This window comes from Solanum stenotomum, chromosome 8, assembly GCF_019186545.1.
Source record: "Solanum stenotomum isolate F172 chromosome 8, ASM1918654v1, whole genome shotgun sequence".
Classification (NCBI taxonomy): Eukaryota; Viridiplantae; Streptophyta; class Magnoliopsida; order Solanales; family Solanaceae; genus Solanum; species Solanum stenotomum.
In genome coordinates, this window is record NC_064289.1 from 59,487,396 (window position 1) to 59,510,333 (window position 22,938).

Sequence of the window (22,938 nt, forward strand, 5' to 3'; positions counted from 1 at the left end):
CATTTGGTCTTATGGCAGGTGTCATTTTCTGCTCTTCGCAAGGATGTTGTTAATGTTCTGGATTTCATGGAGAGGTTAAAGAATGAAGAAGATACAATGAATGCTGCAAGACAAGAGGTTAAAGATCTTCTTCAATCGATTTTGGATGATGTTGACAACAACATCGGGTGTAAATACAACTACATGAATCATACCCATCCTAGACTCGCCAATAATATTATTTGGGCAGGGAAATAAGAAAATAGTGTCAAATAAAATAAAATGGAGGTAGCTTTTCTTTTTTTTATGATCATGGTGTCTGGGTCAATTTTCGCGCACCTCGACTAATTTCACGAGATATATGTCACCTCCCACCAATAACACATATTAGGTAACTTTGTCTACCAATGATGTAACCGATGGGAAGAATCATGTAGTATTTTTGTCTCCGTTAGGATTTGAACCTGATACCTTAGAGCTCTCAACTTCATTGTCCGCTGAAACCAAGTTAAGATTCATGTTAATGTATTATGCCTAAAAAGAATGAATATAACTTAGAAACTGTTGAATTTTTTATTTTTTTTGTAAGTGATACAAAGTTTTTTTTTTTTTTTTTCCGCAAATTTACCACTAGATAGTGTCTAGTGGCCTTTTATTAAACATAAAAAATATCAATAGGGATAAGTGCAAGCAAGGGGGGCTAGGCCTTACCTTACTAATCCTAATGAAGTGTCTACTACCTAACAAGCATGAAGAAAATAAGAGCTAGAGAACTAAGTATTTTCTGATCACCACAGAGTTTGTAATACACTCCATGATGATATTACAAATGAGGATGCTTAAATAATGTAAAAATATGCCAATCAAGAAGAAAGTTGAGTTATCAGCCTCAAACTTTCTATTGCAAACGCATGAATTAAAAAAGATTGATTGCCCATCAAAAGTAACTTGAAGTATTTTTCTCTTGTCTTCTTCTTCAAACCTATCCAACAACACTTGATAATTCATACTTTCTTTATGGATTTATTGGATCTTGTTGAACCTATTGATATTGTCAAATGGTTCTGCTTTGCCTGTCGCATCGATAGGTGCCTTGGAACAAACTCCAAAGTGAAAACAAGTAATTGGAGTTTTTTGAATTTTGGTAAAATTTGGGCGGAGAATTGTAACAGTTCATGCCAAATATCCAAAGTGTTCATACATTGAGGCATTTATTGAGATAAACAAATTTCATCATTATTTGTTCCAAAAAATGTCAACTTCATCATTCATCATTATTTGTTCAACGACACTATACAAATTCAATTGTTACTCTGGGTAAACAAGCCATATAGTACAACATAAACAAAACCTTACTAAATTAATATAGCTGGGACTATGAAATATTATTATTTTGTAGAGATATTATTTAATCGATAAATTAATATTTATTAATTTAAAGAGTGTTTTGAGGTTCAACCTTGTGATACTGGGATAACAAGAGCTTTTAAGATGTATTATCGCAACAAATTTTATTGTAGGATATTAAAAGGTTATAAAGTGGGACAAACTAATTCAGAAAAGATTAATATTTTGAATGCTATCAAGTTTGCAATCCCGGCTTGAACAACAATTGTTCATCAAGAGACAAAAGTAAATTATTTTCGATACTGCAAAATTTGTTCGGAGGATGAAATCTCAAAAAATTTGAATGAACTCACTTGTGAAAATGTCATGAACTTGAAGTCATAATCTCAATAACCTATTGAATTATCCGGGTGAAAATGATACATGTTCAGAGATTCAGAGCTTAGAAGAAATTGTGGATACCATAAAAAAATAATGTTAATGATGAAGTTGAAAATGATACAATACCTTTGGAACCATTTACGCGTAAGGAAACACTTATCGCATCTAGAAATCTTCACAATTTTATGTTTCAGTTTGAAAATACAACATTGAAACTTTTGGATGTAATAAGAAAATGTAGAAATGAACTTCAACTAGATTTAGAGTTTAACAAAAAATAATACACAATAAAATCATATTTCACTAATAACTTGTCTTAGATATATTTATACTTTTAAATAATTATTAATTTATAATATTAATGGGACCATATATTTATATAGGGGTCTTCTGAAAATATATTATCTTATTATTTTTATCAAATTAAGTAATTTTTTCCATTGGCCCAAGTCGGGATAGGAGAAAAATATTATCTTAGAGAGATTATTAATTTATCGAGTATTAATACTCTTAATTTAATGAGATTTTACTTGGCTCATCCTTTCGACTATTAATATTTCCAGTTGAGAATGAATGGCTGTGTCCCAATGTCAGCTGACTGACTGACTTGTTGAAACATATTTTTTTGTCATTTTCTTACTATCTTGTCTTCCACACAAATCTTATCAACCTAATAGTTGTTGGAAAGACTATAGTCATACACACAAATAGATTACACCCTTATCAGATTTTTTCATCAACTGAAAAGGTTTAAACTTGTTATTTACATCAGATACGGAGAATTTCAAAGGCACTGTCATGGAAAGAAGCACTAAACCCAATTTGTGTCATTAGTTATATATTCTTCCATACATACTTTGTGTTTAGTTGGTTCCATAATTGATGATATAACAAAGCAAGGAGAGGATATTTTGTTTCATCAAGTAAAAAAGGTTAGTTAACTCATCGATCTCTATTGAAAACAATGAAGAAAATATTTTCTCATCTTTGGTAGTAATTAAGTTCAATCTAGATCTTAAGTTGGATTTTGTTTATCAGAAAGTAGAGAAATGAAGAGCTTTTAGGAGTTGAATAAATAATCTGACCTTGTGAAATTCGATATATATGCTGCCCAATTAGCATCACAGTGAGCTGAAACTTGTCCCTACGTAGAAATGCTAGTGGAAGAATTCAAGATAACTAATTTGTATTTTGGTAGTGGTATATATTGATTTAGCTACAACTCTTCATATTCTTTAATTTAAGATTAAAAGGGGGAAAACCTTGATTCATGTACTTATTTAAAATTCTAGAAATCTTAATTAGATCTTGTTCTTCCACATTCCTTTCTAATAAATAACTTACAATTTAAAAATAATTAAAATAATATTATTCAATTAATTAGATACTTAATTTAGTCTAGGGATAAATTTAGCTTTTAGAACTATTTTTTTGCATATTGATTTTTATTTTATAAGTTATAACATAATGGATGACGTTTTTGTTGTTGACTCTCATATTTGACTTCTCGATTGACTGTGTACATAAATTAAAGATAGTTATTTGACTGTCCATAGTTAAATGAGAAAGGTTTCCATTTTTTTACAGGAAAAACTAAAAATTAAAATTAAAGAATATATTTTATTTAAGAAATCATATATATAATCACATGTTCATCTTACACCCAAAAAAATATAGTTCATATACTTGTAAATGATTTTCAATTTATTCAAGCAAGCATGATTCGTCAAAGGAAAAATAACAACACCATGTTATCACATATATAGGGACAGTATAATAATATGAAATATTATTGGTCAAAAGTTAATATAAGGAAGAATGAAAGATTAGAAATAATCAATGTATAATATTATAACTAAAGAATGTAAAAGAGTGTGAATAACATTTGCAATAATTAGTAATAACTAAGATAATTTATAATGTTATCACTATAGGATTAATGTGCAATAGATGAATTTCTAATAAATTTTATACTTACATAAATAAATAGGACTTTTAATTAATTATACTAATTTTTTTATAGTTATTAGATTTTAATTTAGTGTAGGGACAAAATGAAAATGTTTATTCCATATTAATTTTGTGATGTGCACAAGTAGACACATACATGTCAATCCGCATCCTACGTGGCATACAACCAGCACGCTAAATATAGTAGATGAACTCTCACCTTTGTTGTTGTTGTTGTGTTTTCTAGTGAAAATTGTCAATGTCTATAATGTGTTTGATGAATGAACTTCTATAAAATAGCAACCGCTTTTTTTTTTTCTTGTTTCATTTTCAACAATTGGCTCTGCTTGTATTAGATTACAATTTACAGGTCACATATTGTCAAGACAAGAGACTGCAAATAACTGATTAAAAAAGACTATGAATTGTATTTTAATATTTCATTCTTCATACCCATGAGCATCTAAAAGCATTCAGACAAAGCAGCAGAATTGTATATTATTAATAATCTTGGAATTGCCATTACATTAAAAATATGTATTATAACTTCCCAAGATGTAGATCCAGCTTCTTTCTATTGCTGACCTTTACACTTAGCAAAATGATTTTGCTCCCATACTCACTTTGTCACTCTTCAACATTATATTATTTCTCAAACAACGTACGGATTCTAATATTGCTAAACTTCAGACTGTGATAAGGTAAGATCTATCTTCAAAGTCTCAAGTTTCTACCAGGGATTTCATTTTTCAATACGACTCTAAAGATATAACAGAAAGATTTTTCTCTTCTTTTGATCATGTTCTTATACAATTTTGCTGCAGAGAAACCAAATATACTGACTGTTCAATATTCTGATTCTTGTAGTGGAAATGGATCTACACTCAATGTTACATAAAATGGCAACCACTTGTTTTTTTTTTTCAACAGATTCCATCCAGCTCTCAATTTTTGTACGTTTGGTGATGTCGATGAATTCCATCCAACACTGAGCACTTTAGGTATTTAAAAGACCTGAGAAGTCGATGAATTATATTTTAATAATCTTGGAATTTCTAAATCTAGATCTAGCTATTTGATTCGTCTTTCAACCTATTACTTCAACCTGTCCAACAAAAATATGTCAAAAAGTATGATTATGCTTAAAGTCTCTTAATAAGAGGTCTCGGGGTGTGGTGGGATGAATGAGAATTCGGACTTTAATTTGAGTTTGGTGATTGAATGCAATGGTTCTCCTAGCGGGTTGTGGCTTGCTAGGTGTTAGTCCTAGCTTTGGAATTTGGGTAGTGACATGATCCCCACCATAGTCGTTAGGTCAATAATATGCAACCGCGGTAGACACAAAAGATTTGGAGTGTTTAGAATCCTTCATTCTTAATCAGAGGTGCATTTGCCACTGTTGAATTCACATAATACCAAAAAAGATATGCAATGTTACTCCACCCTGTCAATTAAATCGTAGGACAACATCATCTAGATTCACAAGCTAACATTAATCTCCACAATTCTAAATGAACTTGTAATATGAATATTAGGTATGTTATTCTAACCAACCGACATATTAATTTTATACATGAATAACTTTTTTCTTATCCACCTACCAAACGTTGTATTAATTATATACTTGAATAACTTTTTTCTTTTCCACCTACCAAACGTCGTATAAGTCATACGCACTCTAATACATGGATAAAACTTGTTTTATAAAACTACCAAATGACCATTAATTATAGCATATTGGATTTTGCTTTTAGCATGGTTGCCTCTTTATGTTTTTTGAAACATGCAATATAAGAACCTTTACCTAAGAAATTATTAGAATGTCCAACAAACAAAATAGTGTCAAATAAAATAAAACAGAGGAAGTGATATAAAGTGATCAGAATATTGAAAGTTTGATTAATTTTCTTATCTTTTTCCTTTAATTTGTGGCAGACAAGTGAGTCCCCATTGTAATTCAATCATGCTTTTGCTTTCTTACTTTTTTGGAATAATACTATGCATCATATTTGGTCTTAATTATTCCTCTGTTTATTTCCAGAGTTTTGAGCTCTATAAATCTAATAACAAAGCAAGCAGAGGATATATAGTTTCATCAACTAAAAAGGTTAGTCAACTCATCTAATATTTTCTACTCTCATATCTATTGAAGTAAAATTATGGAAAAGTAAAAGTGATGTAAGAAAAATTGAAAGAACTTTGGTAGGTTAGTTGGATCGCACAAAGAGAGAGGTAAACAAAATGCAAGAGAAAGAGAGAGGGCTAAATACTGTAACATCCGACAATTTGAAATAACTTTGAAAAAGCTTGAAATTGGAAATAGCCATTTTTGGAAAAAATGTGAAAAATTTCAAATCTGAAAAATTTGGCTAAGTATGGAAAATAATGAGTTTTTGGCCAACTTTGAACAGTTATAACTCCTAGTTCAGGATGATCTAGGTATTTTTCCAGTATTTTTGCAAATTCCGTGGAATGATCTTTCCAACGCCATAAATTTTGCTCGTTTCCGAGTTCGTATGAGCGAGTTATGCCCGTTGAAAGTTGGGCAGTTGGCAGGAAATCTGTCCGGAAATTTGTAAGGGTATTTTGGTCTTTTCCCTAGCCTTTTCTTTTGGATATATATTAGTGTGTTAGACTGATTTTGATCAGTTTTCCTCATTTTTAAAGAGTGAAAGTAAGGGTTTGAGAGTGAAGAAGAAAAGAAGAGGAGAGAAAGGAGAAGAAGAAGCAAGTTTTCGTCGAAGATCGTCGTGGATATCTCGGGGGTGATCCCTTTTAGGTATGTGAGTCGTTAGTGTTGGGTTGATCCTTTCCCCCACACACCAAACTCATTTTTTTTATTATTGAGAAAAGATTGGTTGTGTTGTTGAAGTTGTTGGTTGGAATTATTGAAGTTGTAGTTGTGTTGTGTTGTAGTTCTTGTTGGTTTGGTGTATGTTTCCGGTGGTGTTTTTGAGTTGAAACTAGTGTATGTTAAGGGTTTTGATAATCCTAAGTGCTTGGGGGTTGAAGCTTTGAATATTGGAAGGTTTAGAGTTGGAGAAAAGGAGGAGAAAAGTCAAGTTTTCGGGGAAAAGGGCTGGGGCATCGCGCCAGCCAGCGCGCCCCAAGAGGGACTCTGAGGTCCAGCCCCTGGGGCGCCGCCCCTACCAGAGCCCCAACCAGACCTCTCTGAAGTTTGAGGTCTGGCGCTCCGCGCCTCTCAGAGTGCCAAGAGTGCCAAGTCTTCCCATTCTTTCCCCACTTTCTCATGCATGTTCCTAGGTATTGTACCTATGTTTTATAGTTGTTTTTGACACTCCAAGGTATGTCTAAACATCAAGAGCTCATCCATATCATGTGATCAAACATCTTGAATTCATAATTCCAATTCAAGGAGAGTTAGTTCCAAGCCAAGGGAAGTTAAGAGTTGAGTCTAGAAGTTCAAGAAGGGAGTCAAAGCAAGTCTTTAAAGCTTTCCAAGAATCTTTGTTGAATGTTTTAACTTCATATTAAGGCTCAAGTTTCAAGTTAAGTTAAGAGTTTTAAGTTGAGTTCATTTCTCAAAAGTTATTAGGGAACTATGTATTCCCAAAGAAGTTTCCAAATGTTCTTTTTTCATTTGAGTAAGAAAGGAACTATGATTCCAAAAGAGCCTTTGGGGCTAGTTTTCAAGAAAAGGAACATTGTTTCCAAGTGAGCCTTCGGGCAAAGTTTTGAGTAATTATCTCAAATAAAGAAAGATGTGTTTAAAACACTTATGAGCTAAGTATTTTTGGGAGTAGTCTTGAGCACCGAATTGGAGATACGAGTTCCTATAAACTCAACTCTCCATAAGAGCCATGTAGCCAACATGGGATTTAACGGGTCATACTTTTTAGATGAATCCGTAAAGTTAAGCTAGTGGATCCACTTGGTAAAGTTAGCTTCCTATATCGATGGCAAGGTATAGGATGGTCCTCGGGCAACGTGAGGTAAAACGTTGTATCATTAGCTTCCTATATCGATGGCAAGGTATAGGATGGTCCTCGGGCAACGTGAGGTAAAACGTTGTATCACCACTAAGGCTCCTAGTGGTGATTGTCGGTGAAAGAGTCTCCCACTAAAGTTATATTACTTTTATATAAGTAAAGTTGAGCTGTTAATGTTTTATCTTTAATAAGCTAAGTTGTTTACACTGTTTTACAAGCTTTATATATTGCATGTGTCTTATTGTTTTATATATTGAGTTCAGTTATTCATGAGTTGAACAGAGCCAAAGTAAGAGTAAGAGTTCCTTTGTACTCCTTTCAAGCTTGAGTTGTGGTTTAGCTTTTCAGCTCGCATACTCGTACATTCAATGTACTGATGCCAGTTGGCCTGCATCTTATAATGATGTAGATACAGGTACCCAGGGCCAACATCCGGTTCGCCGTTGATCTAGTTGAGTACTCCAGAGTCAGTGGTGAGCCTCTTTGCATTCCGGAGGACTCGGTTATTTTGTTCTCTCAAGTTTTGTTTTATGAGGATGTCGTGGGGCCTGTCCCAACATCCCTCTCAGTATTTTAGAGGCTTCATAGACAGTCAGTCAGTTGGTTTGGAGTCTCTCATCTATGTATATATGTAAATATTCTATTATTGAGACTCGAGTTGCCATTTTGGCCAGATGTTATTTTAAGCAGGTTGTTTTAAAAACCTTGCATTGCATTGAGTTTTCCGCTGAGTTAAGAAAGCCAGGCTAAGGGCTCGCTTGGGGGCCAACGATGGTCTTCGAGTGCCAGTCACGTCCAGGGTGTAGGCTCGGGGCGTGACATATAATTACTCACACCACCGATTTACAACAAATCAATAGATGCATGACATTATCACTTAATTGTGGTTAGTTAATGTATACTTTCACGTCATTAAATTATTACTTACCCATGATAAGTTGTATTAGTTTGGTATTAATATCCAGTGCGGGTGAATTCTTACCGGGTGACAGGGAAGGGGTTGGAGAGTGCGAAGTGAATAGAAGCAGATCTTTTAGATTTTTTCTAAGATGACGAAAGATTCCCTTCACTAATGAAAATATATTACTATACACTATTAGAGATAGAAAGGTTCGGTACTAGTTGGTCTCGTTTCTGGATGAACCCCATTTTTACAAGTCATTTTCTTCAATTCAAATCGCAAGTGTACCTTTATCATCTTCCACTAATTAAGTCCTCCTCTTAAGTTCGTGTGAAAATAGTGAAATTATTGATTATTCTTGTCATTTCATCTTCTTTCTCCTGATAAAGTTTTATGTACTTTTTATGCATCAGGTCTTGAGAACTTGGAAAGGAAAAGTAGAATCATGGAAAAACGAAAAGATAATGAAGAAGCAAACGACTCATTGGTATGTTATTTGATAGAGTGAACTGTAAAGTGTTGAATTGTAGCTATGTGGCTTTAAAATTTTGATATGTGTTATTTTGGCAGGTGCCATTTTCTGCTCTTCGCAAGGACGTTGCCAATGTTCTGGATTTCATGGAGAGATTAAAGAATGAAGAAGATCAAAAGGTTGTTGATGTGGATCTAATTGAAAGCCTGAAATTGAAGCTGACATTTATTTGTACATATGTCCAGCTTTATTATTCCGATTTGGAGCAGTTTGAAGATATAATGACTAGAAAAAGACAAGAGGTTGAGAATTTGCTTCAACCAATTTTGGATGATGATGGCAAAGACATCGGGTGTTATACAAATTTGCAAGCTTCAACTTCAGTAGAAATTGGACTCTTCATTAAGCAGCTCCTGGAAACCTCTCCGGACATTCTTCGAGAATATCTTATTCATCTACAAGAGCACATGGTAACTGTTATTACCCCTAGCACTTTAGGGGCTCGAAACATTCACGTCATGATTGAGTTCCTATTAATTATTCTTTCTGATATGCCCAAGGACTTTATTCATCATGACAAATTATTTGATCTATTGGCACTTGTTGGAGCACTTATCAAGGAGGTATTAACTCTTGTTCGTGACTTAGAAGAGAAATTAAGGAATAAGGAGAGTACCGATGAGACAAATCGTGCAACCCTAAAGTTGCTGGAAAATATTGATCTCCTCAAGGAAGATCTCAAACATGTTTATCTTAAAATCCCGGATTCATCTCAATGTTTCTTCCCCATGAGTGATGGACCGCTCTTCATGCATCTACTACACATACATTCGAATGATTTACTGGATTCCAATGCTTTGATAAAGGAAGAAATTGAGTTGGTGAGACAAGACCTGGAATTCATAAGATCGTTCTTTGTGAATGTTGAGCAAGGATTGTATAAAGATCTCTGGGCACGTGTTCTAGATGTGGCTTATGAGGCAAAAGATGTCATAGATTCAATTATTGTTCGAGATAATGGTCTCTTACATCTTATTTTCTCACTTCCCATTACCATATAGAAGATGAAGCTTATCAAAGAAGAGGTCTCTGATTTACAGGACAAGATTCCCAAGAACAGAGGGCTCGTTGTTGAAAATTCTCCCAAGAAGCCAGTTGAGAGAAAATCATTGACAACTGATAAAATAATTGTAGGTTTTGAGGAGGAGAAAAACCTGATACTTAGAAAGCTCACCAGTGGACCGGCAGATCTAGATGTCATTTCGATCACTGGTATGCCGGGTTCAGGTAAAACTACTTAAGCGTACAAAGTATACAATGATAAATCCGTTTCTAGCCATTTCGACCTTCGTGCATGGTGCACGGTCGACCAAGGATATGACGAGAAGAAGTTGTTGGATAAAATTTTCAATCAAGTTAGTGACTCAGATTCAAAATTGAGTGAGAATAATGATGTTGCTGATAAACTACGGAAACAACTGTTTGGAAAGAGGTATCTTATTGTCTTAGATGACGTGTGGGATACTACTACATGGGATGAGTTAACAAGACCTTTTCCAGAAGTTGTGAAAGGAAGTAGAATTATTTTGACAACTCGACAAAAGGAAGTGGCTTTGCATGGAAAGCTCTACACTGCTCCTCTTAACCTTCGATTGCTAAGATCTGAAGAAAGTTGGGAGTTATTAGAGAAAAGGGCATTTGGAAACGAGAGTTGCCCTGATGAACTATTGGATGTTGGTAAAGAAATAGCCGAAAATTGTAAAGGGCTTCCTTTGGTGGCTGATCTGATTGCTGGAGTCATTGCAGGTTTGGAAAAGAAAAAGACAGTGTGGCTTGAAGTTCGAAATAATTTGAGTTCCTTTATTTTGAACGGTGAAGTGGAAGTGATGAAGGTTATAGAATTAAGTTATGACCATTTGCCACATCACATCAAGCCATGCTTTCTTTACCTTGCAAGCTTTCCGAAGGACACTGCAATCTTAATCTTTGTGTTGAATGGTTTATGGCATGCTGAAGGACTTGTGGAACAGACAGAGATGAAGAGTGTGGAAGAAGTGATGAAGGTTTATTTGGATAACTTAATTTCCAGTAGCTTGGTAATTGCTTTCAATGAGATAGGTGATGACCCGACTTACCAACTTCATGATCTTGTGCATGAATTTTGTTTGATAAAAGCAAGAGAGGAAAAGTTGTTTGACCAGATAAGTTCAAGTACACCATCTTCTTCTTCAGATTTGATGCCACGTATAGTGGCCATTCATTATAACAGCGAGTTATTGGGGCTTAACAATTTTGTCCTGTTTGATTCAAATAAGAAAAGGCATTCTCGTAAACACCTCTATTCTTTGACCATAGATGGAGACAAGCTGGCGGATAGTGTTTCTGATACATTTCATCTAAGACACTTGAGGCTTCTTAGAGCCTTGGAACTGCATACCTCTTTTATCACGGTGGAAGATTCTTTGCTGAATGAAATATGCATGTTGAATCATTTGAGGTACTTAAGCATTGGGACACAAGTTAAATATCTGCCTTTGTCTTTCTCAAACCTCTGGAATCTAGAAATCCTGTTGGTGTTTAACGAAGGATCAACCTTGGTACTATTACCAAGAATTGGTGATCTTGTAAAGTTGCAAGGTCTGTCCGTGAGTGCTTGTTCTTTCTTTGATTTGGATGCAGATGAATCAATACTGATAGCAGAGGACACAAAGTTAGAGAAATTGAGAATATTAGGGAAACCCATGCTTTCCTATTCGAAAAATACAGAGGATATTTTCAAAAGGCTTCCCAATCTTCAAGTGCTTAAGTTTGATCTCAAGGAATCATGGGATTATTCAGCAGAGCAACATTGGTTCCCGAAATTGGATTTCCTAACTGAACTAGAAGAACTCAATGTGTATTTTGCAAGTTCAAACATAAATGACAGTGGGTCCCCTGCAGCCATAAATCGGCAATGGGATTTTCACTTCCCTTCGAATTTGAAAATATTGTTGTTGGATAAGTTTCCTCTGACATCCAATTCACTATCAACAATAGTGAGATTGCCCAACCTTGAAGAGTTGTTCCTTTATTATACAATCATATGGGGAGAAGAATGGAACATGGGGGAGGAAGACACCTTTGAGAATCTCAAATATTTGGAGTTGCATCAAGTGACTCTAGCAAGGTGGGAGGTTGGAGAGGAATCCTTTCCTGCACTTGAGAAATTGAAACTGGAGGGATGTTGTGATCTTGAGGAGATTCCGCCTAGTTTTGGGGATATTTATTCATTGAAAATTATCACACTTGTAGACAGCCCTCAACTTGAAGATTCCGCTATGAAGATTAAGGAATATGCTGAAGATATGAGGGGAGGGGATGAGCTTCAGATCCTTGGCCGGAATAATATCCCGTTATTTAAGTAGCATTATGGTTGAAAAGTAGATTGTACTTTGCTGGGTGATATTGTATATGATAAAGAAAAATCGGTTACAGTTGTTATGTAACATTTTTGTGGGATTTTAGAAATTGGTGCCTATTTCCTCCTGTTTCTAAGAAAAAGAAATTTAATTTAGAAAACATTTTTGTGGGATTTTACATTGATTTATGCTTTTGCTTTTCTAACAATAGCAGAGTTTTGTTACTTTCTGCCACTAGGTATCTCTTATTCTATGCTATGTATGTTTTCCATTCTCATTCTCTCTTTATTTTTTTCTTTGTATTCACACACACAATTATTTTCTTGTAGACTGCTTATAAGCATTCTGCGGAGACGAATCCAGGATTTGACGTTTACAAGTTTCTATGGCAACCTCACGTTAACATCAATAATAATTAGATTCACAATTACATATTTATGATTATTAAGCGGATAGCTTAATACACATATGTAATGGATTTTGACAAAAGTTGAGGGATTCACATGAATTCATAGATTACACTGCAGATTTGCCTTTGGCTGTCCAAACCTCCTTTGTGTCTAACTTGGTCTGAAGTCCTATCTTATGTGCTCAAAGCACGATCGTTCAACCTCAATCAAGGTACTGATTTAAAACGACGTTGATACTACTCTGTCACAAACCCAACGAACTTTCAAACAAAAGCTAGGCCATGAAGTGAAGAGGTTGTAGAGAACTTATAAGCACTCATGACTTCCTCTCCTCGAACATTCAAACAACTTAGGTTGAAATCCCACTCTGAACGAAAATAAGTGTTTGTTTATCAAACTGACTCATAGTAGAACACTGAAATACCTTCTTCTAAACGTTCAACAAATGGGATTTCCAGCACTCAAAATGAATGAAAAGTTCACATTAATCTTCAAAGAGAATTACAACAATACATGACCAGACGTACATTGACAGCACCATTTCAACAGAATAACAAGTCACTAGAGAAAGTAAAACTGATACATACACAGTTGAACATGCCTCCCTCCCACCCAAAAATACAATAGTTGTCCTTACTGATATAGCACAACAACAAGAGTTTAAACTCATTATTTGTAATTAATTGCTGCGAAGTTGCTCAACAAAGGGTCAAATCGATGGCACATGGGCTTCACTGCCACCATAACCAGCACTACAACTACACAAGGCTCAAGCAAGTAAACGCGGGTGAAAGATTAACATAGAACCAATACCTGAAGTCTTCCTAAGAAGAAGCTAGAGAGTAATTCCCATTGTTATATGGAGTCAATGCTGCATCTTCATCAATAATCCAAAAAAAACCAGGAGTGTCAAACCTCCTTCCTGACACTGTCCTGTATATATAAAGTTTCTCAACAGGGCAACTTTCTGGTCTCGTGTCCGGAGGATCCCTCTCGTCTATAACTTCAACATTAAGCCCTTGCAACTTCTGGGCTAACAGCGTAGATGCTTCAAAACTTACTGACCAATTAGAAATCCAAAGGGATCGCATTGTCTCCAGCTTTGCAGCATTAACCAACAGAGCCTCATTGCCAAAGGGGCAGTCTCTATCCCCTGCAAAAGCTAAGGAAAGCATCTCTAACTTGTTAGCATGGACCCCGATGTACTCAAACACGATATGTAAGGAGGCCAGAAAGGGAAAGTTGTTGTAATTCCTTGCAGTGTTGCACAATGGCCCCAAAACCAGCATCAAGTGGTTCAAGGGTCAAGTAATCAGGAGTTTGAGGCTCGATAATACACAAACTAAATCGGATCATGTTAGGACGGTTCCTTGCAATAGTAAATTGATGTTTTATATGCTTGTAAGGGAATTGTTTGTAAGAGTAACTATTTGGTTAACATTGAAGGTGTTTGGATTTAAAACAGAGGAAAGGGTCTAATATACCCCTTAACTTTACGATTTAATGATAATATACCCTTGTTATAAAGTGTCTCACATAAAATACTCCTACTGTTACATAACTATATGAGCAACTTTTATAACGATAAGGATATATCTGAGTCACTTTTATAACGAGAGGCATATTAGTTGTACTACTTGACAATCACCATCATCAATATGTCATAATCTATGGCCAATCTCATTGTTTTTAGTCATCACCACCACCGTTAAATTTCATTATCATCCACCGTAATTATTAATCGCCACCATCAATTAATTTTCCAACTACGGGTGTTTGGATGTAGTATTTGTTTAGTAGAGCTACTGCATATGACATGGTGTATATTTTGGGTTTTGGAGGAGATGGTGGAAGAAAGAACAAGTGGAAAAGAAGAATATCAATTGAAAAATCTTTTCATGACTCTCCATAATGAGTTGGGGGAACAGTACGTATAGACTCACCATGATCCATGACATATTTTTGTCATTTAGAGGTCATTTAACAGGAATTAGGCGATTTTATCAATTTTTCGCTTGTGTTATCCCATGAATATTTTAATAATGGCAGACGAGGTTAGTAAAACAACAAGCAACCAAAGCAATTTAGAGAGATCACTTTTTTCCCACAGGATTTTTCTAGTAAGGTTTTAACTAGGCACATTATCTACTAATGGACATGTTAAGGTATGAGATCAATGATGTTAGCTACTTGAAGAAGACATGGTCATGCCGATAGGGGGAATCAATGCTAGCTACTTGAAGAGGACATGGTCATGCTGATGTAAAGTCCGACAATTTGAAATAGCTAAGAAGAGGCTTGGAATTTGAAAATTTTCATTTTTGGGAAGGATTTGAAAATCTGGAATTTGGCTAAGTATGGAAATCAGTGAGTTTTTGGCCAACTTTGAGCAGTCGTAACTCCTAGCTCAGGATGAGTTAGGAGTAGTTCCAGTTATGGTTGTGAAGCTTGTGGAATGATCTTTCCAACGCCACCGAGTTTGCTTGATTTCGAGTTTGTATGAGCGAGTTATGACCATTGAAAGTTTGGCAGTTGGCAGGGAATCCGTCCGGAAAATTAAGGACATTTTAGTCTTTTCCCTAGCCAAGTCTTTTGGGATTATATTGTTGTATAGGGCTGATCTTTGGATTATTTTGTCCCATTTTTAAAAGAGTAAAAGCTAGGGCTTGAGAAGAAGAAGAGAAGAAGAAGAGAAGAAGGAGAAGAAGAAGAGGAGAAAGAGGAGATCAACAAGTTTCCGTCAAAGATCAACGTGGATTTTTGTTGGGGGTGATCCCTTTCAAGGTATGTGAGTTCTTTGTGTGGGTTGATCCTTTCCCCCACACACCAAGCTCATTTTATGATTAGAGGAAAGATTGGAATTATTGTTGAAGTTGTTAGTTGTTGTTGATGTTGTTAGTTGTGTTGTTGAAATTGTTGTTGGTTGTGAGACATTATTGGGTTGTGTTTTGAGTTGTAATCCATGGTATGTTGAGGGATATGATTATCCTTAGTGTTTGGGGTTAGATCCTTTGAAGTAAGGATGGTTTAGAGTTGGAGAAAAAGGGGAGAAAGGCCGAGTTTCTGGGCAAGGGGGTTGGCGCGTCGCGCTTGCCAGCGCGCCCCAAAAGGGGCTCTGAGGTTTTCCCCTTGGGGCACCGTGCCTCTGAGTACGCCAGCAAGCCTTCTCTGACGTTTTGGGTTTGGCGCTCCGCGCCTCTCAGAGCGCCAAGTTTTCCTATTCCTTCCGTGCTTTCTCATGTATGTTCCTAGGTGTTATACCTATGTTCCCTAGTTGTTTCCAACACCCCAAAGTGTTTCTAAACATCCCGAACTCACCCAAATACGTGTGATCATATACCTTGAATCCATAGTTCAATTCAAGGCAAGTTAGTAACAAGTTAAAGAGAAGTTAGAGTCAAGTCAAGCCATGTTAAGAAGTAAGTTCAAGCAAGTCCTCCAAGCTTTTCAAGAGTCTTCATTGAACGTTTTAACTTCATTTTTAGACTCAAGTTTCAAGTCAAGTAAAGAGCTTAGAGTTTCAAGCTAAGTAAAGAGTCTCAAGACTCAAGTTAAGTCAAAAGTGTAAGTTGAGTTCAATTCTCAAAAGCTATTAGGGAACTATGTATTCCCAAAGAAGTTTCTAAATGTTTTTACATTTGAGTAAGAAAGGAACTATGATTCCAAAAGAACCTTAGGGCTAGTTTTCAAGAAAAAGGAACATCATTTCCAAGTGAGCCTTTGGGCTAGATTTTGAGTAATTATCTCATTTAAAGAAAGATGTGTTTAAAACACTTATGAACTAAAAGCATTTTGGGAGTAGTATCGAGCACCAATTTGGGGACGCGAGTTCATATTAAACTCAACTCTCCATAAGAACCATGTAGCCAACATGGGAGTTAACGGGTCATACTTTTTAGATGAACCAGTAAAGTTAAGCTAGTGGATCCACTTAGTAAAGTTAGCTTCCTATATCAAGACCAGGTATAGGATGGTCCTCAGGCAACGTGAGGTAAAACGTTGTATCATTAGCTTCCTATATCACGGCAAGGTATAGGATGGTCCTCGGGCAACGTGAGGTAAAATGTTGTATCACCACTCATATTCATAGTGGTGGTTTGTCGGTTAGAGAAGCTCCCACAATAGAAAGAGCATGGTTCCTCGAGGGTTCTGCTTAGTATGGATGGGGGTATGGAACTTCATTCATACATTGCACAAGTAGACCTTGAGAGAAAGCATGATATTTTCATGATATTATAAATATGATTTTTACGTCATGTTTTAAGAGTTTTACAAGCTTTATATATTGCATGTGTCTTATTGCTTTATATATTGAGTTCAGTTATTCATGAGTTGAACAGAGCCAAGGTAAGTGTTCTCTTGTACTCTTTTCAAGCTTAAGTCGTGGTTTAGCTTTCCAGCTCACATACTCGTACATTCAATGTACTGATGCCAGTTGGCCTGCATCTTATGACGATGCAGACACAGGTACCCCGGATCAGCATCCTGCACGTCGTTGATCCAGCTGAGCACTCCAGAGTCAGTGGTGAGCCTCCTTGCTTTCCGGAGGACTCGGTTATTTCGTGTTTCTAGTTTCTATTTTGTTAGGATGTTGCGGGGTCTGTCCCAACATCCATCTTAGTATGTAGAGGCTTCATAGACAGTCAGTCAGTTAGTATTGAGTCTCTCATCTATGTATATATGTAAATATTCTATTTTGAGACTCGAGCTGCCTTTTGGCATGTTATGCATCAGTTGGTTGTTTTATAACCTTTCATTGCATGAAGTTATTCTGTTAAGTCAGGTTTCCGCTGAGTTAAGAAAGCCAGGCCAAAGGTTCGCTTGGGGCCAACAATGGTCTCTGGGTGCCGGTCCCGCCCAGGGTGTAGGCTCGGGGCGTGACAACCGATAGAGGGAAAAAGTTGAACACGTTTGTCATCATCAAAAAGGGGGGAAATGCTATTTTGTTGCTGATGTGAAGTTTTGATGATTTGACAAACTTAGGGGATGATGAAAATAAGGGGACCAATCCAATTACCTGAAGAGTCATGTTGATACGGGGAAGTGGTGAAAGGGGGAAGAAGGTAAATAAGTTTGTTATCATCAAAAAGGGGGAAAATATTATTTTGGAGGGATGTTAAGTTTTGATGATTTAACCAACTTAGAGATCTAATAAGGAACCAGATCCTTATTATTGGGACTGACGACAGGGGAAATGAATGAATAAACTCAGTGTGAGGAATATTTGTGTGTCATCATCAAAAAGGGGGAAAATGTTATATTCTAGGTGTTTTGATAATCCTCACAAATACAGGTCCCTGGCAGAGTTCTCTCATCCAGATTCAAATGGGGTACAACTGTAAAGCTGTCATGTCAGGTGGTAGGTGAAAAATGCAGTGTACTGCACCAATAGGAAGAGCGGACGAGACTGTCTGTTTTAGTGGCTCACAAATGCAGGACCCAGTCCCTGGCAGAGTTCTCTTTTCCAGATTTATAATGGTGTACAACTGTAAAGTTGTCCTATCAGTGGGTTGGTGAAGTCGTCAGCGTATTTCACCTATAGAAACAAACGAGGTTGTTTGTCCAATGGACAATAATTCTTTTTGGTCGATATAATCAAAATGACAAACAACAAGAAGATTCATTCATTCAAAAGAGAAAGAGAGTTAGCAAGTCTTCTCAAGAACTCACAAAGAACATTGCAAGGGACATGGTCCCTACAAGATTGCATGTGTGAAAAGGACGACAAGAGAACTGTCAGAAAACCTTCCACCTCTGATGTGGTTGGTGCACGTCCTTTTAGAGAAGCATACTCTCAGCCAATGGGGCTGTCTCAAAGAGTTTATGTTCATTTGATATAGTCTCTTCTCACAAAACACAAACTCAAGATTTGGCAAACAATATTCGTAAGCTTACAAAGAGAAGGCCATCTTCAAGGAAGAACACTGCTCAACTCAACAAAGGGACCTGATAGAGTGAAGAAGAGTCTTTATTGTATTTTGAGCTTTGTGTCTTATGTGATTACATTGTAAATCTACTCCTAAGTTATAAAGGATAGTAGATCGGTTGCTTGTCTAAATATTTAGTTTGAGTCGTATTAACTAGAGTTAGTTAGTCGAATCATCTAAGTTTTGGTCAAGTCTTTTTACATCATTGTTTTGATGTTGTCTTGGGTAGAGTTACCTAAGAGTGTCAACTAGAGATAGTTGATGTGTGGTGCAGCAGAGTTGCTGCTTGTTTAGCTCTTATCTCGGAGATCAGAGTTGGTGGCTAAAGTTAGCCTTGTGGGGTTCTTAAAGACTAGATCAACTAGAGTTAGTTGATTTAGTGGGTAATAGGAGTATTGCTTAGGCTCAGTAAGTAATAGGCGTATTACTTAGTGTTGAGTTTAAGAGTTTAATCTCATTGGTGGTTGTAATCTGTGTTTCACTTTTTCTTGAGAAGATTAGTGAAAACAGTTGAAAATCCTGTGTGACAAGTGGTTTTACTCCCTTGAGCAAGGAGGTTTCCACGTAAACATCATTGTGCCTGATTTACGTTGTGCCATTTATTTTCCGCACTTTTACTTCAGTTACTATACTTGCTGAGTCAAGGGACCTGGTCCGTTGACTGATAGTGGACGCATACATTCCAATAGGACATCCAGTGTTGTAGAATATCATACTAAATATATGTTGAGTTACTTTGCTTTACCTGTGTCCCAATTATTGTAGGTAATATAGAAGGAGAATACTATCTTTAGAGAATGCTCAAGTTTTATATAGGATGCCACCATGACGGATGTTGTAAGCTTGAGGAGAGGAATCCTTTCCCGTGCTTGAGAAATTAAAACTGCAGGGATGTTGTAAGCTTGAGGAGAGGAATCCTTTCCCGTGCTTGAGAAATTAAAACTGCAGGGATGTTGTAAGCTTGAGGAGCTTCCACCTAGTTTCGGGGATATTTATGCATTGAAAATTATCAAACTTGTAGAAAGTCCTCAACTTGAAGATTCCACTATGAAGATTAAGGAATATGCTGAAGATATGAGGGGAGGGGACGAGCTTCAAATCATTATTTAAGTAGCTCTTAAGCATTATGTGTGAACAGGTTCTTCTCCATTCCTGTAGTGGCAAATATTAAAAGATGTCTACAATGTGTTTGCTGTTCTATTTGTGAATACTAAGTAGAAATATTTGAAGAGTTTAACAGTACTAAATTTTTCCAACAAAAGTGTCGACATAGAGCTTTCAAAATTCAAATCAACATATCCATTTCCTAGTTGAAATATTGCATAATATGATATAATAACCTTTTATGTTGGTTAAAGAAAAGGTTGAATACATCAACTAGCCCATTCACATAATGATGTGTTTCTACTACTAAACACTTTCGAGTCAAATGGCAAGCATTTGTTTTAAAGAGAACATACTTTTAAGAAATACCATCAATTTAAAGTCAAACAAAAGGTTGGGCACCTCTGTACCATATGGAAGTTATCCAATACCTCATTTTTTTCAAGTTTTTTGTAATTTTTTTAAGAAATACCATCATCACAAACATGTGAAAACTCTCAGGTAATAAATTTACCGAGAAATTCCAATGCAGCAAAGAGTTTGAATTGTGTTGCAGCATGGTGGAATTCACGTGCACCAAGAATCAGCCATCGATAAACATTTGGAGTTGAAGGCTGCTGTATGATATGATCAAGATGTTCAAATAGGTTCTTCTATACAACATTCTTCATCCTAGTTAATTCTTTTTCAATTTTGGATAGACTCTCATTTTAATCACTAATATTCTTTTAACCGTGGCTTCTTTTCTGAAGGTGGCAACTTTAAGTCCATTAAGTATAGGATATATGAACTTTGGTAGAAAAACTCGAAAAAATAACTTAATGAGGTGAAGTTTGAGCAGTCACCAGATGGTGGTTCCAACTCTAAGGTGACAAGCACATACTATGCGGAGGGAGATTTCAAGATCAATGTAGAAAGTATAGTAGAAGCCTGATGCAGATGGTTAGTGTTCTGAGAAATGCTATCTGTCCTTTGTTGTGCTGTTTTGAAGTGTCAATAAGTATCATGTGTAAGTATGTTATTGCTCAGTGACTTTGACCAATAAATGATCAACCTTGAATGGTTGTCCCTTGAGAAACAATCATTCAGGAGGGGGGGCGGGGGGGGGGGGGGNCGCGTGATTGAGACGCAATTCAGGCGCGTCAGGGGTATTTTTCGAGGCCCACAACAGTAAAAAAAGAAAGCGGAAATGACAATTTTACCCTTAATGAATCCCTTTTAAATATATCTTTATTTTTTTCAAATCAAAATCCCATTTTTCTTCTTCTTTCTAATTCTAGTACTCAAGCTTTTTTTCTCTTTTTGTGCACAATTTCTGGTCGTTTTTTATGTAATGGCTTCTAATTTTTTTTGTCATTGTGTAAAAAGAGCTATAATGAAGATTTCTTGGTCTGCAAATAATTCAGGTATAAAAAAAAGTGAATTTACATTCATGGTGACAGCTTCTACCAAAAATAAACTTTCAAAAAGCAAAAATTAACATAACCAAACTAAATTGAGGAAGAACAACACATAAACATCCAAAAGATAAGAACTTTGACCAGAAATCTTCACAATTTTACTTTGATTTGCAAAGAAATTAGGGCTAGTGCTCCGTTGATGTTGAGTGAAAATCGAGCAAATTGGGAAAAGAAAATACGACCCTACCCTTTTGTATTTTAATTTCTTCTTTTTTAAAATTATAAAATACGTGTAATTTTTTAATTACATGGCAGCCACTGAGTGGCTCAATAAGCCACGTAGGAGCGTTTGTATATCACACAATTTGGCTGTTGGATTCGCGTGTTTTTTTGTTTAAGAATTGGATAGTTAAAGTGCCTACTTGTGCACTATGAAAGTTAGAGGTCATACTTAAAATTTGAAGCCAAGTTTAGGGTCCAATGTATGCCCCTAGAATCTATTGCTCAGAATTATTCAAATGTGGCTGGAGAAGTGCGGGTACATAGACTTTAAAGTTTATGGGTTCTGAACTTGACACCGAATTCATAGATCATCTTAGTTACTGAATTCACAATTAAATATTCAAACAATGAATTTTCTAATACTCTTAAGTAAAATTTACTAGGTTTCACCTGACTCCGTAGCTGATGCACTAGCCCTACCCCTGCAGACATATCCATCGGGCATCTTCCTAAATCATCCAAGAGGAATAAGAGGTTTAACATTGCTCCAAGGTGGGCTTCATAGTTAACTTATCAACAAGGCAAGGGGGTAAGATCTGTTGGGTTCGAAAGTATTTAGGGATGCGGAAGCTTACAATTACAAATCAAATGATTATACTAATAATCAAAATATTATTATATGATTTAGCCGATTGACCTACATATTTAAAAATTAATAAAAAAACATAAAAATTGTAGAGAGAAAATCTCTCCATAGACAAAACTCTTAAACGTCTACATTGTGGATGTTATTGTGTTCTGCTATGAGGGTGGAGATCTTCAATTTATATCTCCAAACTTTTTCTCTAAAAAAAGAATAAACCAAATATGGAAGAAAATAATGTTTACCTTTCTAGAAAAGTAAAAATAATTATGGTAATGTTCTAACATTCCTTTAAGCTAAAATTAAAACTCAAATATGGTAAAAAAAATCAGGGTAAAACCCTAACAAGATCATCAAGTTACTTAACAGCAAGGCAATGGTCCCTCTGATATGGCTATTTTAAATATATCAAAAAGCTATAAGAAATGATAAATAAATTATTATTTTTTAGAAAGTACAGGAGCAAATCTGACCTTTTTTCAAAAATATAATGACTTCAATGCTAAAACTATAATTTATAAAGGTTGAACCCAAAAAAATAAATGTCTGACTTTTGTTCCATTAGAAGTATTAGAACTCATGTTCATAGGCATAACCTCAGTGGAAGACCATAAATCATTATGGGTGTGTTTGGTATGGAGGAAAACATTTCCGGAAAAGATTTTCCAATTTTCTCATGTTTGGTTGGGTAAAATGTTTTCCAAATCAACTCATTTTCCTCAAATTTAAGGAAAATAACTTCCCTTCAAAAATTAAGGAAAACATTTTTTCAAAACTCCCTTCCAAGTTCAAATTACAACTTTTTTTTGTTGAAAAAATTAATTTATTTTGTCCCTACCCTCAAACCATCCCCC

The 22,938-nt window shown here is 35.7% G+C and overlaps 1 protein-coding gene, 1 long non-coding RNA gene and 2 pseudogenes across 2 annotated transcripts in view; 3 read left to right on the top strand and 1 right to left on the bottom strand.

The window, feature by feature from the left end:
• The window catches only part of LOC125874051 (putative late blight resistance protein homolog R1B-23), a 111,897-nt gene that overhangs the window by 26,306 nt on the left and 62,653 nt on the right, over nt 1-22,938 (top strand). The gene's annotated exons all lie outside the window — the stretch shown is intronic.
• Nucleotides 1-22,938, bottom strand: part of LOC125874061 (uncharacterized) — a 67,377-nt gene that overhangs the window by 4,567 nt on the left and 39,872 nt on the right. The gene's annotated exons all lie outside the window — the stretch shown is intronic.
• LOC125874050 (putative late blight resistance protein homolog R1A-3) overlaps nt 5,723-22,938 on the top strand; it is a 99,975-nt pseudogene continuing 82,759 nt past the window's right edge.
• Nucleotides 9,845-22,938, top strand: part of LOC125874052 (late blight resistance protein R1-A-like) — a 19,227-nt pseudogene continuing 6,133 nt past the window's right edge.